Raw genomic sequence first — 19,306 nt, 5'->3', positions numbered from 1 at the left:
ACCAGAGAAGTCCCTGTGACATATTATATTAATAGTATAGTGTAGATTATTAAAATTCAGTCTGAGAGCCTCTGTGTTTCGATTGATTAGCTTAATTCATTCACACTTATTATAATTAGAGTAGTTGTTAAATATTACTGCCATCTTATTTTATATTTTCCATGTGCTAAGATTTCTTAATCTCTATTTCTTTCTTAACAAATCTTTTTGTTTGATTAATTTCTTTGTTCCATTTTTCTGGTTAGAAAGTTATATATACATCATTTCTATTTATCCAAGAGTTAACCTTAATTTTTACAATTTAATTTTATTTTTGTAGAATTAAATGCAGAATTAAAAGGTAGAATTAAAAATACAAAATAGTACTACATTATTAAAACGTTTTCTCTATCCACCCATGATTCTTGCTTCTTAGAAGCACCTACTTTCAACTCTTTTACCTGTGTCTCATGTTATTTGCCTCCACATTTCTGCTATATTGTATATAAAATGCATATAATGGTATTTAATTCTTAAATTTTAGGCATTATCTCTTCCTAGTTCATTTATAACACCATCATTTGTACACATGAACACAAACCTATGCACATACTTCTCCTCTTGTCATCCTCCCAGTAAAAATTAGGTCTATTTTCAAAATATACATTATGATAATATGCATCTATTACTCACAACTGAGCCATGCAGCATACTCTAAGTGAACATCTCTTCCAGTGCAATCTTTGTTTTTCTAACTAAGTTTTAGTAATTGAGTCTGTGAATGAAAAATGTTGCCTGCCATATCAGTAAACAAAGGGTGTCGCAACCATCAAGCTATCACATTACAGGCTACCCCCAAGGGTGATCCCTGAGGGAACCTAGAATGGAAACAGGATGCCCACTGCCAAGCCCTCAGCCACTGTAGCCACACACACCTCCCCTTCCCCCTTTTCCACCAACCTGACTGTGCACCCTGAGGGGACTCAGGATAGGAAGGAACAGGATCCTGGCCCTATATGGCTAGGGTACATATCAAAGAAATGATTTCAGTGAGCCCAGACTCTTGCATCTTCCCATATATAGTAAGGTGCTAAATTCCTTAACTTGAGCTATCTGGTTTTCTTTAGTTAACAGTAATCTTTTGAAGTGCTGACTACCTGGTCTTTGTTGCAAAAACTCCTGTATATCCTGGCTCCTCCCTTACTTCTTTGGAATAGTCCCTCAGAGCTATCTGAGAGGCTGTGTCCCAGTCTTAAGTTCTCAGTATTGTCTGCCAGATAAAACATAATTCTCAACTTTTAGGTTGCGCACTTTTTTCAGTTGACAGGTCCATTTAGTTGTTTAGTTTTCAAGTAGCTGTAATTAATCCAGCCTCAAATTTTCCACCAGAACAGTAAAACCTTCTTCCATAGTTACAGTCAAACATATCAGGTAATATTCCCAAGTCACTTTTATCTGACTGTCTGTCTGTCCATCTATCTAGTTAGTTGGCCTCCTAGTTAGTTTCTTTTTGTCTTAAGATCATCTCTTTCCATCTCCAATCCAGCTCTTGAGTTGCTCTGTAGGACAGCTGCAGGGCTATAATCCTGGAGCTTTCCTTCACCAGTATTCCTCCCACTTCAATAATTCCTCCCAGATTTATTAAAGTATAATTGACAAAAACTGTATATATTTAAAGTGTTACTGTGTGATGATTTGATACACATTTACATTGTTAATGATTACCACAATCAAGTGTATTAACACATCCGTCACCTCATATAGCTACCTTTTTTTGTGTGTATGTGGTAAGAACACTAGATCTAATATCTTAGCAAATTTCAAGTATTCAATACAGCATTATTAACTATAGTCATCATACTGTACATTAGATCTCCAGAACTTATTTACCTTATAACTGAAAGTTTGTACCCTGTGACCAACATCCCCCCATTTTCTCCCAACCCCTGGCAACCATCATTCTACTCTCTGCTTTTGTGAGTCCAACTTTTTTTGGATTCCACATGTAAGTGAGATCACACAGTATTTATATTTCTGTGTTTGGCTTATTTCACATAGCATAATATCCTCCAGGTTCATTCATGTTGTTGTAAGTACCAGAATATCCTCCTTTTGTATGGCTAAATAATATTCCATTGGGTGTATATATATGAATGTGTGTATACATATGTATATAATATCTCCCATATCTTTATTCATTCATCAGTTAATGGATGCTTAGATTGTTTCCATGTCTTGACTATTATGAATAATGCTGCAATGAACATAGGAGTGCAGATATCTCTTTGACATACTGATTTCACTTCCTTTGGATACATTTCCAGAAGTAGGATTGCTGGATCATAAGGTAGTTCTATTTCCAATTTTTTAAGGAACCTCCATACTACTTTTCACAGTGACTGTAAACAATTTACATTCCCACCAACAGTGCACAAAGATTCCCTTTTTTTTCCATCCTTGCCAGATTTAGTTATTTCTTGTATTTTTGATAATGGCTATTCCAAGAGATGGGAGATGATAACTCATTGTGTTTTTAATTTGCATTTCCCTGATGATTAGGTGTTGAGCACCTTTTCATACACTTGGCCAGCAGCATCCTGCGATTCCCTGATCTCTTGCCTATGTCAGTTTCCCTGTATCCGGGAGCACCTCTTCAATAACTTCCTGAGAACAACAATATGGGATATACATTTCTTGAAATATTACTTCTTTGAAAATATCTTTATTCACATAGGTTGTGAATCATTTGTTTAATTTATTAACGTAGCTTAGAAATAATTATCCTTTACAATATTGAAGGCATTGCTTCATTGTTTTCTAACTTCTAGTGTGGTTGTTAAAAAGTCTAATTTCAGGGCTTTCCTGGTGGCGCAGTGGTTGGGAGTCCACCTGCCGATGCAGGGGACACGGGTTCGTGCCCCGGTCCGGGAGGATCCCACATGCCACGGAGCGGCTGGGCCCGTGGGCCATGGCTGCTAGGCCTGCGCATCCGGAGCCTGTGCTCCGCAACGGGAGAGGCCACGGCAGTGAGAGGCCCATGTACCGCAAAAAAAAAAAAAAGTCTAATTTCATTTGAATTATCATTCCTTATAATATGATTTATTTCCCTCTCTTTCTCTTTTTGGAAAATTTTAGCACTTTTTTACCCCTAGAGTTTTGGTATTACAAGATGATACTCTTTGACATATATACTCTTATTTGTTTTTCCACTATGCTAGTCACTCAACCTGGAAGTTGATGATCTTTAATATTTTGAAATATTCTTTTCATTGATGTTGTCTCTCTTCCATTTTCTCTATTTACTTGTTCTGAAACTGGTATTTGTTGGACACTAAACCTCTTCTATTGATCCTCACATTTTGTTTTCTTTCTCTTTCATTACCTAAGTTTTTTCTTCTTTTTAATACACTTTCTGGAAGACTTTTTCAACATTCTCTTTTTAAATTTACTAATAGAATAAATTGTCTTTAACAAACATTTTTGTTATAGAAACATTTTTTGTTTCATGAATGCACTCTATTCTCTCATCTCTTTGAGAATATTAAATACATATAAATACACATGCATCTATATTTAAATTTTTCTCTCTTCTCTATGCATTGTCTCTCTTCTCCCCAGTATTCATGTTTTTTTCTGTTTGCTCCATCATGGTCTTTCATGTTAGAAACGACCTTGGTTTTTCATTTGTATCTAGGAGAGAAGCTCTAACAAACCAGTTGGAAGTTCTATGTATATGTCTGTGTATATAGGACAATAAAGTGACAAATCATTTTTCACTGGGAAGTACCCATGTCAATATCTATAGATGTATTCTCTTGGGATTCTTTATTTCCCCAGGGAGGATTACTGTAATGTTCTTTCTGGTGGCTACACACCTTGTTGCCAGAATTCTGGCAGACCATGGGGGAGAAGGAGCCTGAGGGGAAGTCTTTCTGCTTGCTGTATGGACGTTTTCTTCTTCCCCTATTTTCTACACAGCATTTTTCTTTAGATCTGCAAATATCTCTGGAAAGTGTGAATTTCCAGTATTTTACCTGAATGTGGGAGGGGCACTGACATTGCTATGCAGAGTGGAGAAGGAACCCCCATTTTACATATTCTGGAAGAGCCACATTTAGAGAATTAAGAAAGTTGGAATGAAGTCATTGTCGAGAACTCTGAAGGATCTGAGATTTACCTTCCTTCCAAGCTTAGAAGTGAGCCTGCCATAGTTCCATGGATGCAGGTAAAAGATGCAAGACACCTTGGACTGAAGCAAAAGACATTATCACTCACAGCAATAGTATTGACATTTGCACCAGTTCTCCAAGTCCCAATTCTTACAGAGGAACACAAAGAGAGCCAGGAAATACCTGAACAGGCAGTAAGTTGCGTTAGAAAAGTGGAACTCTAAGCTTAGGGAACCTGAATCTGAGATAATATAAGTATGCCTGTCTACTCTATGCTCCAGAGAGAGACACTCTATCTTCCAAGGCTGTTCACTATAAAAGTACACTTGAAATAATAATCTGGAACAAAGGCAGTCAGTGTGTCTGCTCACAAGACATGTAGAAATGCAAGAGACCCAAGGAGAACTGTCAGAGTTCAAATATGCGCAGCAAAGTCTAAAACGGAAGGACGACGTGTTGTGTGTGACAGTGGGTGGGCGTAAATGTTGGCTTCTATAATAAAGTGTAGAAATATTGAGCATCACCTATGGAGGAAAAGCAGTGTGGCTTTTATAAGGGGACTGTATCCTTTAAGAGGCTAGATGAACCATTTGCTGTATAAATAAGAGAAATAATATACTTTTAGTTCAAAAATTGGAAGGGCTCTCTCTCTAACATTTGAGCCATTAAAATGAAGAAGCTTTATCATGGTTATATTAGAGGTGGGTAATAAAGGTCAAGATTAATGGTTATTTATCTTCATAGAAATGTATATACTTCTCAAAGGTGTGAAGATATAAAGTCAAATGAAAATAAATGGCAGGAATTTCTTTGCAGCTGTCAGGAAGAGGCAGGTAAATTTCAGTGAGAAAATGAAACATAATGCATTAGAAGAGGAGAGCATAGAGTATGATTAAAGCACAAAGTGCTCTGAGTTATTAATTAAAAAGAAAGTATAATTTGAAGTTACTGTGGGCTATTCCTCAGTATGCAGGGCTAAATGATTTTTTTTTAAAGATGGATTTAATTAGCGAGCATTAAAAACAAAAGCAAGAACCCTCACACAAATCCTTGGTTCACCTTCATGCAGTGCAGGTGACTCCCCATCCATGCTACTTGAGAAGGTTCAGAGAAGAGCTGGTAAATGCCCTCGTGAGAGTGGCAAGGGCTCCTGTGTGCAAGTAGCCTGATAAGACAGAGACTCTGAAGTCTGCAGTGGTAGAAGCAGAGAAGGGATGTGATTTTACTTCAATACATTATGAATAATGTGAACAGAGCTAATACAGTTTCATTCAACTGACACAATATTAGGAAGTACACAATGACGTATTTAGCTCAATCAAATTCAACCTTTGTATTTTGGAAAATCCCATACACCAACACACTCTTCAGCTTCAGGGACTCAGCTGGGTTTCTCTTTCTTCCTCACAGGAGGCCCCAAGGACTCAGTCTCTTTAAAGCTGCTATGAACCACAGAGCCTAGACCCATTCAGAACCACACTTGTTTCCTAAAAGTGACATGATTGTCTCTAATAATGATAAAAATCATGGCCAACATTTTCTGAGATCTTACTTTGTGTCTGTCATTTTGCTCAATGCTTTATGCATTAACCTATTGGAGCCTCACAATATTCTTCTGAGTTAAGAACTAGTATTGTATAGGTAAGGAAAGTATGTTACAGAGAGGATCAGACCTTACCTAAGGTGAAATAAAATTCAATCGTAGGAACCTATGACTTCAGAGCCTCTGTATTTAACTGTAGTGATTCTCTTGCTGCTTCATCTGTATCTTTATAAATGCTGGTCCCTCTAACTAGATGTCCGCAGTGACACATGCATCATTCACCTTTTCCTTACTGTCTTGGATAATACCTCCTTGATAGTATACTCTGGCCCTACTGCTGAGTTAGACGCCCCTCCTTTATGTTTCCATACCATCTTATACTAACCTCCATCATAGCACTCATTACTCTGTACTGTCATTCTCATTTACCCTTCTCCTCTAATGATGTTCTGAGTTCCTTAACATCAGGGATTCTTTCCAATGAATTATTCAGTCAATAAATATTTATTGAGAAACAAGTATGTTGTAGCCATTGAATCCATAGATCTTAGTACATAGTAGAGGGATCAGAAATATTTGATGGACAAATAAATGAATCAATACTCTTCTTTGGGATTCCTCTCCCCTTAAGATCAATTGTGGATTTTTTTCCACTAATCTCACAGAAAAATATAGGAGTTAATTGTGTAACCACATTGAATAAAATATAAAACTAATTGCATTCATGCAAGCTTCCTGTAATTATTGCCTTTTATCTTTAGCTTCCAATTCCCACTCTGAACTGATCACTGTGAGTCTTCCTGGTTAAGCACTTCATGCTTAAGGATCTCTGCTGGTGGGAAGCCTCAAACCTTATATATACTTAGAGTTGACTTATATAACATTTACTAGGTGCCAGACACTTTTCTAACCACTTTGCATAAATCAACAAGTTAGTCCTCACAACAACTCTCTGAAGACCAAGCCGTTTTAGAGATAAAGAAACCGAGACACAAAGAAGTTAAGTAACTTGCCTATGGTTACATTGTTAGGAATTGGAGGATAGAGGATTCAGTCCTGGGCAGTGTGAATCTAGAGTCCATGCTTTTAATCACTGGGCCCTATTGCGTCTCATTACTCTCTATTTCCTCTAGAGCCATAATGATGGGCAATTGCATTTTGACATATTGTTTGTGGGAGATCATTTGGTAAAAATTTTGTAGAGAAGAACAATACTCTATTAAATACTCTTTAAAGTTTAGGATGCTCATGGTCTCTAACTTTGCATTTTCACTTCCTGGTGTTCAGTTATGTGTGAAATGGCATGTTTATAGAGTTTTCTGTTTCAGAATTGTTTACAGTGGCAATAGCTAGAAAAAAAAAGGACCAAAACATTCATCAGTAATAAACTTGGTTAACAAAATGACATATCTATAAAGTAGAAAGTTACGCCACCATTGAAAAATAATCAGATAATTATTTAAGTGCTCTACAGAAGGACATCTCAGATATTGTTAAATATAGTGGGGAAAGTATTAACGTGTATGTAAACACATATGTGCTTTTATATTAGCTAGTATATGCAAGGCATCTCTATATTTATATACTATATATTGCCTGGAAGGAATATAGGGTGGAGGGGTAAAGGGAGGAAGTGTGCTTACTGACTATGTTAACGTGACTTTGCTATTTAGTTGTTTTCGTAATACAACTTTACTCTTCCATTACCTTCATCAGCATGGCATTACTATTCCAAAACATTCTTGCCCAGGAAGACAAAAGTTGTATATAACTTTATTGTTCTTCTTAGGAAACTCTACCAAAAACTTATGTCAATGAGCATCAAACTGTTTGGATTTTTAATAAATAGCATCAAATGACTGTTAATGCTCTAAGGAAATTGAAACTCTAATCTCAAAAATATTACTTTGTTGAGTCTATCAGTCCTAAATTATTAAATCATGATCCTTACCCAATCCTAATACAGTCCATGAATTGAAAGACTGACGTACGCCATACTCTGAAACTTTGTCAATAGCCTAACTTTGCACTTCCTTCTAACTTTGCACTAATACTTTGTCAAGGTGGTATTCTCCCTTATCAAAGTAAGAATAATCTCAGCCTTGTTTATCAGTAGGTTATTGGGGTAGTATTTTCAAGGAACCAGCATCCTAAAAGCAACAGGAAGGAAACTAAAAGAAGAATAATGTTTAACTATAAACCTGTTTTACTTTTGGATTGCTGTTCAATGTCTGTGTATTACTTGTTCAACAAAAGAATTGGAAGAAAGGAAGGAGGAAAGAATGAAAGAAAGAAACTAAGGTATTGGATGGGAACACTTCAAGAGAGAATATAAATGAAAAATCCCAGACCTCAGTCCTTTGTCATTTCAATATGTAGAGGCAAAGTAGGAGCAACCAACAGAGAAACAACATCTATGATACAACTGAGCTAAAAAAAAAAAAAAAGTTCCGAATGCTTTAAAATTCTTAGATTGAAGCAGAGTCATTTGTAGAAGAAAGGGAGAGAGGAGGACTGTAATTTATGTTTGTGGTTGTGATTAAATTTCATGAATTCTAGAACACCTTAGACGCAAGGGGCAAGTAAACTTTAATGTCTCCATATTAAATTCATGGTTTCTTAAGTAACTGAGTCATTCTTTGGAGGGGAGGAAAGATTCTGGCTGCACCAATTCAGGTAAGCAAGACAGAGAGTAGAGTTAACTTGCCACACTGGCATGCCATTTCTTCCTCAATAAATCCAGTGGTCTGGGTCCTGTCTGGAGAGAAAGTGCTGTGCAGAAGGAGAAAAGAGCTGGAATTGAAGTTGGAGATCCAGCACAGACTGCTTTCTTCTAAGAAAAGATGTTTGCTTGTATCTTCCTTCCTCAGTTTCCACTGTGGGTTCAGTGGCCACCCCCCCTTCCAAATTTGATGAGAAACATTAGTCTATCCATCCACGAAAGACAAGACACAAAGAGAGCCACATGTGGAAACATTATAGTCAAATTGTTAAATGCCAAAGACAAAGAGAAAATCATGAAATCAAGAAGAGATAAACAACTCATCACATACAAGGGCCCCAAAATAAGATGAACAGCTGACTTTTCTTCAGATAGTATAGTCCAGAGTCAATAAAACACATCTAAATTGCTGGGAGGAAAATCCTGTTCATCAATAATTCTTTTTTTTTCCCCCCAAGTTTTCTTTTAAAGGAAATGTTTAAAGTACCCAACCTTAAAAAGTGACTTCAGGAAAAGAAATGCAAGTAACTGTGGATCTGAAGAATGTCTGTAGGGAATGATCTATAGCTTCCTCTTAAATACAATCTGAAACTTTCAATGCATGATGCCCAAGGTCAAGAATTCTATATTTAGCAAAACTATCATTCAAAAATGAAGGTGAAGTAAAGACATTTCCAGGTAATCAAAGACTTGAGAGTATTTGTTGATAGCAGACCTGCCTTACAAGAGTACAAGAGGAAGTTTTACAGGCTGAAAGGAAGTAACACTCGACAACAATTGGAGACCATACAAAAAATATAAATAGTACCAATTATAGTAATTACATAAAGCATAAATGTATGCTCTTATTTAGATTAAATTTTGATATCAAAAGTGATCATTTATCTTTCCCTTCCTACCCCAGCACTGGCTCCCATGGTGGTTTCATGCATGAATCTCTGTTCCAGTAAACCATGACTCCTTATATTTGCCTGTCTCTGCAATCTTAGGGGCAGTAGTTTTCCCTGTGTCCTCACCTTTCTTATGGATTCAAGAACTGTTGATTTTTCAGCCTGTTCAGGCTTTCACTTTCTTTCATTAGGATAGAATGGTGTGTTCCACGCTCCTTACATGTGGAACCAGGAACCAGAATTCCCAATCAGATTTTTTTTTTGGTCAAAAAAATTCTTTCGAATAAATCCCCTTTCAAGCATCCAAGTTGAATTAATTCTAGATTTAGTTAACTGTATGTGTTATTATAATTTATTTCAGTTTATGGTGTACACTGAACATCTTAAGTTTGAATTTTATGCTGTAGACCATATTTTGACCTCATAGAAATCTCAAGAACTAGAATCAGTGGGCATCAATTTAAAGGGCTATATACTTATAATATTAACAATAGGCTGAGGTTATAAGAACATTTTTTTTGAAATTTGTACTTGAAGCTCACTTTTATGCTGGCCCTAGTTGTGTCAGATGACACATCACCAGTCACCTGAAACCTTGACACCAGTGACTTTATTTACAATATTTCTGTCTGGAAATTTTGCAAAACTACTTGAGAAGAGATTTTAATATCCTTCCAATAATCCTGGAAAAGAGCTTTATTATCTACAATTATGTCAAGGCATTCTTGACATCTTTACTTTTTTTTTTGCGGTACGTGGGCCTCTCATTGTTGTGGCCTCTCCTGTTGCGGAGCACACGCTCCGGATGCGCAGGCTCAGCGGCCATGGCTCATGGCCCCAGCCACTCCGCGGCATGTGGGATCTTGCCGGACCGGGGCACAAACCCGTGTCCACTTCATCGGCAGGCGGACTCCCAACCACTGTGCCACCAGGGAAGCCCCGACATCTTTACTTTTAAGTGTTACAGACTCTGGTTAGAGTTGGTCATTGAGATCAACTAATTTTAACATTTGCTGATCTCACTATCACGTTTGAAGTAAGCTCTAAAGGCATAGCTTTACCAGATGATCACCATGGTGAGATGAGAAATACAGAGGCAATGTCTTCTTCTGGCTAATGCTATCCTGAAAATGGTAGAAATAATGAAGATATAAGAGTCAAAAGGACAATTGCAAAGGTAGTAGTCAGAAGACTGTCAGTGACAGAATCAGTGATTGGACTAGCAGAAACCAGGTCCAACATGACTTAGACATAACAGAGAAAATGATCAGTGAGTGGATCACAAAAGGTTAGCTAGAGAGTGGCCACAGCCTGAACCAGTGATAGAAGCAATCCTGTTGCACACACTGAGGATGCCAGCCTGACACACGTCCTCCAGTTCTTGAACTGAGTAAGAGTGGGTTGCAGGTGCCAGTGAAAAGATATTACCCCATTACTGCTATGGGTTGGTGATAAGAAAGCAAAGAAGATGATGATCTGTGTTTCACAGTTCTCCAAGACTCAGATACTGATTCTTGCCTACAAGACTTGAAAGCAAAATGAGATAATGCCCGTGCTGAACATCTTTGAAGGAAACAGGACACTAAAAAAGAAACACAGGGAGAATGTGAAAGTGATAGCTAGTAAAGATTATAGTCCCAATGATGACATTATCAGCCACTGTTATGAAGTATAGGCTTAGGGGCAGAAAAAAACACTCTTGAAAAATAACTCACTCACCTCTACGTATACCATTTCATTGAAAAATTTTACAATAAGAAGAGATTTAGAGAAAGTCAACATTATTTATTAACACCAGGTACTGTTCTTTTTCTCTAGGGAGTATACTCTATAGATCAAGAAAGAGACATGTCAAAATTTACTTCAAAGGAACATTGACCTCCCTGTCTGGAAATGTGGGTAGTAGGGTAGCCTGAATGGCCCTTCCCAAGCCTGGCCAAGTACTAGTCATCTTCTCTACAAAAGAAGCAGGAAAGGAGAGCCCAGGACTCAGAATACTGTTCTGGCACACTCCCGGGGCACATACTTTGTGTTGGCAGTCACATTGACAGAGACGAATGGATCAATCCCAGATATTCATCATCCTTCCCTGTGTTGCTGCCTCCTCATTGTGTCATCAAAGGCCCAGATCAAGGATGAGTACAGAAGGTATTGAAGTGCCAGGCTCACTCAACACCTGCATCTTCTTTGACCTGTACCCACCTCCTTAATGGTCAAGTAAGGTAGTTGTTTTCATAATTCTGCTGTTCATCTTATGTTGAAATTTTCCCTCCCTCCAACCCCTGTCCTAAATTTAGTAAATCATGAAAAACTTCTTAATTTGTTCTCAAGAATGGTGAGCTTTTGGCCAGTGGAAGAGCACTGATGTTCCCCTGAGCCTCAGACATTATTCAATAGTGCTGCTCAGAGTACTGTGTAATCTGTTGTATAGTTAGAAACTTACCTCTCCCTTTCCTTTGTCCAGTTCATTCAGATCCAGATCTTCCTTAGAGTTTAGGCCAAACTCTACTGCTGTTACTGAGATTCTCTTTAAAGATTTCTCCAGCTTTGGGTGGTAGCACCGCCTTGTTCTCTTTTTTTGTCCTTTTGACTTTGTACCTGCTGACTCTCTCTGGCAGTGTCATCATTGTGACTATCATTTGCTTGGGTTGTCACCTCCATACTCTGTTGTACTCCTTCCTGAGCATGCTGTTCATCTCTGAGACCTGCTACACTCTGGTCCCTACATTCTGTCTGGCCTCCTGAGCCCATTGCCATTCAAGACTATGACATCTAGCTCTTGAATGCATGAGCTATTTCATGTATGTAACCAACAACTGTTTCCTGTTCATGGCCATGCAGTATGAACACCATGTGGCCATCTGCAGCCCCACTATGGGATTCAGTCATTGTATTAGAGTTTTCCAGAGAAACAGAACCAAGAGAATATATATTGATATATGTAAGAGATTTATTATAGGGATTGGCTCATGTGGTCATGGAGGCCAAGAAGTCCCACAGTGTGCCCTCTGAAAGGTGAATAGCCGGGAAGTCTGGTGGTATCATTTAGTCTGAGTCTGAGGGCCTGAGGATCAGGGGGCAAATGGTATAAATCCCAGTCTCAGTCTGAAAACCTGAGAACCAGGAATGCTGATGTCTGAGGGCAGGAGAAGATGGATGTCTCAGCTCAAGCAGAGACAATTTGCCCTTCCTTTGCCTTTTGATTCTATTCAGGCTCTCAACAGATTGGATCATGCCTGCCCACATTGGTGAGGGTGATCTTCTTTACTCAGTCTACTGATTTAAATGCTAATCTCTTCTGGAGACACCTTCACAGACATACCCAGAATCAATATTTTACCAACTAAATCTCTAGACATCCTTAGCCCAGTTAAGTTGACACACCATCACAGTCACCCTAGGTAAGAGGCCTATGCCAGTTGGCATCTGGGTCACTGGGAACTGGCCTGGACATGACACTGTACAGGTAACATCTGTGTTTGGCCTGCCCTTCTGTGATACCTTGGTCATCTCTCACTTCTTTTGTGATGTGAGGTACCTGCGGGAGCTGGCCCGCACAGACAGACATCACTGTCAGTGAGATCATCAAGTTGTCATCAGTGTCTGTGACTTTGTTTTACTCGTGGGCCTGGTCTCCGTCTCCTATGTTGTCATCTTCTGCACCATATTTAAGATTGCTTCATAATCTTAAGATTGCCTTGGAATCTTAAGGCCTTTGCCTTTAAGAGTCAGTAGAAGGCTTTTGCCACCTGTACCCCCCACCTCACAGTGATCATCATCCACTATGGCTGTGCCTCCATCATTTACCTGAAGCCTAAGTCCCAGAGTTCCCTGGGGCAGGACAGACCCATCTCAGTGACCTACACCATCCTCACTACCTGGTGGACCTTGTCATGTACAACCTAGGGAACAAGGAGGTCAAAGCTGCTCTTCACACAGCCACGGTTTAGATACTACTCAGGGACTTCCCTGGTGGTCCAGTGGTAAAGAACCTGCCTTACAATGCAGGGGACATGGGTTTGATCCCTGGTCAGGGAACTAAGATCCCACATGCGGCAGGGCAACTAAGCCCGCGTGCCACAAACTACAGAGCCCACGTGCTCTGGACCCTGCGTGCTGCAACTAGAGAGAGAAAACCCGCATGCCACAACTAGAGAGAAGCCTGTGTGCCACAAAGAAAGATCCCATATTCCTCAATGAAGATCCTGTGTGCTGCAACTAAGAACTGATGCAGCCAAAAATAAATAATAATTTTATTTTTAAAGATACTACTCAACCCTCAGTGCATCAGACTATGACAGCTTCTCTTCGTGTACTCACTCTTCCAAAGTGTTTACGGTCAGGAACACCCTCCACTACACCAGGTGCCTCCGTGGGTTCTGCTCCTGCAATGGCATCTCAGGAGACAGCTCCTCTCAGACTGCCAGTCACATTCCCATGAATAGCATAGGGAGGACAGCTGCTGGTCTATAGGGTGCTTGTGTGTATTTGAGAAAAAAAAAAAAACATTCCATCCCCTCCTCTAGACACTGCTGTCAGAAGTTGCCATAGTTATTTTACTGCCTCTCCCGGGAAATTATCATAAATCTATGATGCCTAAAATGTGAATGGCACTCCCTTAGATGTGGCACTGTCACGTACTGCACAACCTGCAGAATCCTATGCTGTGCTTCTGACTGTACAGCTGAAAAAGGGGCCTAGAAACAAGTAAGTGCCAGTTTCTTTCCCAGAGTCTTTATTTAGTCCTGGATTGTCTGAAAGGCTGAAGTCACTGACTACTATTATCCACTAGAATACCTCCAGTTTCTCTAAGTCAAGTCTGGTCAAGAGAATGTTTAAAACTTATAAGTTCTGCAGTTATTACAAAGGTGAGACCCAACACGGGGATCCTAGACAGGACTAGCCTCTCTGGGTCCTGTAAACCAGAACCATCCCCAAATCTAGCAAGAGCTAGTGGTACAAATTTACATGCATTTAGTTAACTGCCATGGTTGCTCACCCTGCCAACATCCTAGGGTATCTTCCTAACCAGAACTCACACATACAGGGGCTATGATGTTAAATTCCCAGTTCTGAGCCTGGTGGGTCTTGTTCTGCTATCAAAGAAGAAAACATGCATGCTTTAAGTATTTACTGTATAACAAGCACTATGTTAGAAATTATAGGGCTTCCCTGGTGGCAGAGTGGTTAAGAATCCCCCTGTCAATGCAGGGGACATGGATTCGAGCCCTGGTCTGGGAAGATCCCACATGCTGCAGAGCACCTAAGCCCATGTGCCACAACTACTGAGCCTGCACTCTAGAGCTCGCACACCACAGCTACTGAAACCCACGTGCCTAGGGCTCATGCTCCTCAGCAAGAGAAGCCAACACAATGAGAAGCCCATGCACCGCAACAAAGTGTGTCCCCACTTACCACAGCTAAAGAAAGCAATGAAGACCCAACCCAGCCAAAAATAAAAATAATAACACATATATATGGAATCTAAAAAAAAAAAAGGTTGTGAAGAACCTAGGGCCAGGACAGGAATAAAGACGCAGATGTAGAGAATGGACTTGAGGACACAGGGAGAGGGGAAGGGTAAGCTGGGACGAAGTGAGAGAGTGGCATGGACATATATACACTACCAAATGTAAAATAGATAGCTAGAGGGAAGCAGCCACATAGCACAGGGAGATCAGCTCGGTGCTTTGTGACCTCCTAGAGGGGTGGGATAGGGAGGGTGGGAGGAAGACGCAAGAGGGAGGGGATACGGGGATATATGTATACCTATAGCTGATTCATTTTGTTATAAAGCAGAAACTAATACAACACTGTAAAGCAATTATACTCCAATAAAGATGTTAAAAACATGATTAAAAAAAAAGAAATTATAGAGCCAGTACCTAACTATACTTGTATTCTTTAAAACCTAATATATCAATTCTTTATTTCACTCATTTATTCAAGTGATCTTTACTGAGGGCTTCATTATCTGTTCATGTTGATATGATGAAGCTGGTTCTTAGAAGGCTGGTATCATTCCAAACTTTTTGATCAAGGAACGCTTTATTTTTTTTCTTTTTCTTTTAAAAATTTTATTGGATTATAGTTGCTTTACAATGTTGTGTTAGTTTCTGCTGTACAGCAAAGTGAATCAGCTATATGTATACCTATATCCCCTCTTTTTTGGATTTCCTCCCCATTTAGGTCACCACAGAACACTGAGTTCCCTGTGCTATACAGTAGGTTTTCATTAGTTATCTATTTCATACATAGTAGTATATATATATATCAATCCCAATCTCCCAGTTCATCCCACCATCTCTTCCCCCCTTAGTCAAGGAACCCTTTAAACTCTTAAAAATTATTGAAGACCCTAACAGCTTTTGTTTATATGATTTTACTGTAGTAACAATTAAAACTAAAAAAAAATTATAAGTATTTTTTTATTAATTCATTTAAAGATAACAACAATAAACCTATTGGATGCTCACATAAATAACATGTTGTTATGAAAAACAAGTATAACCAAAACAAAAAAAAAATATTTAGAAGAATGTCACTGATTTACATTTTTGCAAATCTTTTTAACATCTGGCTTTAATAGAAGATATCTGTATTCTTGTGTGTGCTTCTGTTTATAACCTGATGCCATATCACATATTATGTAGCCTCTGGAAAATTCCTCTCACAGGAGAGAATGAGTGAAAAAGATAATGTCAGTATTATCATGAAAACAGTTTTAACCTGACAGACCGTCTGAAAGGAATCCCCTGACCACTCTTTGAGGATGTCTGAGCTAGTGTATAAGACCTTGTCTGTCTGTTGTGAGCTGTATTTGCTAATGTTTCCCCTCCCTGCACTGACTACACTGACTTTAGAATTTAAAAGGGAACTAGAAGTAGGAGTGGGGAAGCATCACTTCTTAGAAGTAGTGAGTAAAGGAACCAATGAGAGGTCACAGGTCTCTCTCATCTTTGGGCATTTCTATGGTCCATTGGAAGGGGCATCAGAAAATTCCTGAGTGGGTGAGGGGAAGAAATGAGATGTAGAGCTGGGGTCAGGAGGTTCTAAATGGATCTCATCACCCATTAGTGTTTGGTATATGGGTAAGAGATGCGCTTTACAAACTGTGTTTTCCTGTTGATTTTCTCTTATTCCTGGACCCCAACCAGCAAATTGGAGCCTATGCTGTGCTTCATAGCATCGGTTTCTGAGAATCAAGTGAGACCCTTTTTCCTCCCTCCCTCCCTCCATCCCTCCCTCCCTCCTTTTTTCCTCCCTCCCTCCTTTCCTCCTTTTTTCCTCCCTTCCTCCCTCCCTCCCTCCATTGTTGGCTCTATGCACACTGGAGTTCAGAGCCAAGAAGTACAGTTAAAAAAAATCTAAAGAAAAAGAGCTTCATCACTGCATATATCTAAGTGGCATCTGTTAGTCATATTCCTTTCTTTTTTATCATAGGCCAAATTAGTATATGTGTACACAGATGTTTTTTATTCTATTCTTAAGTATGGATCAATTTTGGCTATTTTTGTGCCAATTTTGTGCTGTTTTAATTAATATAGATTTATGATTTATCTTGATATCCGCTAGATCAAGAAGCCCATTGTAATTTTTTCTAAAAGTCTTGTCTATTTTAGCACATTACTAAACATAAGCCTTATGAAAGCAGTGATATTGTTTATCATTTTCATTGCTGCACCCCAGCCGCTTTAATAAAAGTGACACAGTGTAAGCACTCAATAAATATTTATTAAATAAAGGAATGAACTAATCTTAGAATTAGTTTTTCAGTGTACATGCAGCATCTTACTGGGGTTGTTCATAGGATGGCACTGAATTTGTAGATTGACTTGGAGAGAATGGACATCTTTGCATCCTTAAATCTTCCCACCAATGGATATGGCTCCATTTGTGCAGTTCTTTCTTTAGGTCCTTCAGTAAAGTGACATAATATTCTCCAGGAGGCTCTTGTCAATTTTTGCTGTATTTTTATAAGGTGCTCAGGTGTTTTGTTATTGCTGTAAATGGATATTTTTATATAACAGCTCTATTGAGCTATAACTCACAGAACATAAAGTTCACCCTTTGAAAGTGCACAATTTAGTGGTCTTTGTTAAATTCGGAGTTGTGCAACTATCACCACTGTCTAATTTCAGAACATTTTCATCATGCTAAAAGATACCCTGCATTAGCAGCCACTCTCCATTTCTCCCCTTTCCTCAACCACTTACAAACACTAATCTACTTTCTGTCTCTATGGATTTGCTCATTCTGAACATTTTATATAAATGGAATCACACAATATGTTATCTTTTGTGATTAGCTTTTTTTGCTTAGCATAATGTCTTCAAGGTTCATCCATATTGTAGCATGTATCAATATTTCATTCATTTTTATGGCTAAATAATATTCTAATGTATTGATAAACTCTATTTGTTTATCTATTAACCAGTTGGTTGAAATTTGGGTTGATTCCACATTTTAGGTATTATGAATATAATGCTGCTATGGATGTTAATCTACAAGTTTTTGTGTGGACGTGTGTTTTTATTTCTTTTAGATATATACCTAGGAATGAATTGTTGCTGGATTCCATTTTGTTGAGGATTTTTGCATCTATATTCATAAGGAATACTGGTCTATAGTTTTTTTTTTCTTGTTATGTCATTGTCTGGTTTTGATATTAAGATAATACTAGTCTCATAGAATGAGTTGAAAAGTATTTCCTCCTCTTCTGTTTCTTGAAAGATTTTGTAAAGTATTGGTATTAATTTGTAATGTTTCATTGACTTTACCAGGGAGACCGTCTGGTCCTGGGCTATTCTTTATGGGAGGTTTGTTCTTGTTATAGGTCTATTTAGATTTTCTATTCCTTAAGTGGATTTTGAGAACTTGTGTCTTTCTTGGAATTTTCCATTTTATATAGGCTGTCTAATTTGTTGGCATACAGTTGTTCATACAATTCTCTTATCTTTTAAAATTTCTGGAAGGTCACTGGTAATATCTTCTCTTTAATTTCTGATTTTGGCAATTTGCGTCCCCTCTCTTTTTCTCTTGGTCAGCTTAGCGTAAAGGTTGGTCAACTTTGTTGATTGTTTTAAAGAACCAACTTCCGTTTTTTTTAATTATTCTATTTTTTCTATTATCTAATATCATTTATTTCCCCCAATCTTTTTTTTCCCTTTTGTTTGCTTTAGATTTAGTTTGCTCTTCCTTTTCTAGGTTTCTAAGGTGAAATCTTAGGTTAATGACTTGGGAACTTACTTCTTTTTTAATATACACATTTACATTTATAAATTTCTCTCTACGCACTGCTTTTTCTGTATTCCATAAATATTGGGATGTGTTTTCATTTTCATTTATCTTAAAGTACTTCCTAATTTTCTTTATGGTTTCTTCTTTGACACATCGGTTATTATTTAGGAGTGTGTTAGTAGCCACATATTAATGAATTTTCCAAATTTCCTTTTTTTTTAAATAAATGTATTTATTTATTTAATTTTGGCTGCATTGGGTCTTCGTTGCTGCACGTGGGCTTTCTCTAGTTGTGGTGAGCAGGGGCTAGTATTGTGGTGCACGGGCTTCTCATTGCGGTGGCTTCTCTTGTTGCGGAGCACGGGGCGGGCTTCAGTAGCTGTGGCGCCAGGGCTCAGTAGTTGTGGCTCACAGGCTCTAGGTGTGTGGGCTTCAGTAGTTGTGGCGCACGGGCTTAGTTGCTCTGCGACATGTGGGATCTTCCCAGACCAGGGCTCGAACCTGTGTCCCCTGCATTGGCAGGTGGATTCTTAACGACTGCGACACCAGGGAAGTCCCAAATTTCCTTTTATAAGTGATTCCTAATTAGTTTCATTGCATTCAGGAAATATACTTTGTTTGAAATCAATCCTTTTAAATTTACTGAGGCTTACTTAAGGGTCTAACATATGTTCTGTCCTGAAGAATGTCCCTTGTTGAGGAGACTGTGTATTTTGATAGGGTGGAATGTTCCTTGGATGTCTGTTCTAGTTGGTTCATAGTG

The 19,306-nt window shown here is 38.5% G+C and overlaps 1 pseudogene across 1 annotated transcript; it reads left to right on the top strand.

Annotated features, from left to right (window-relative positions):
* The first annotated feature begins 10,849 nt into the window (after window positions 1-10,849).
* Window positions 10,850-13,209, top strand: LOC307198823 (olfactory receptor 10J3-like; annotated as a pseudogene). The gene is made up of 3 exons: window positions 10,850-10,972; window positions 12,705-12,832; window positions 13,039-13,209. The product of its transcript is annotated as an olfactory receptor 10J3-like (transcript).
* The last annotated feature ends 6,097 nt before the right edge of the window (window positions 13,210-19,306 follow it).

Source organism: Stenella coeruleoalba (genome assembly GCF_951394435.1).
Source record: "Stenella coeruleoalba genome assembly, chromosome: 1".
Taxonomy (NCBI): Eukaryota; Metazoa; Chordata; class Mammalia; order Artiodactyla; family Delphinidae; genus Stenella; species Stenella coeruleoalba.
Note: the sequence above shows the minus strand (reverse complement) of the source record. Positions and strands in the feature narration are given on the sequence as shown.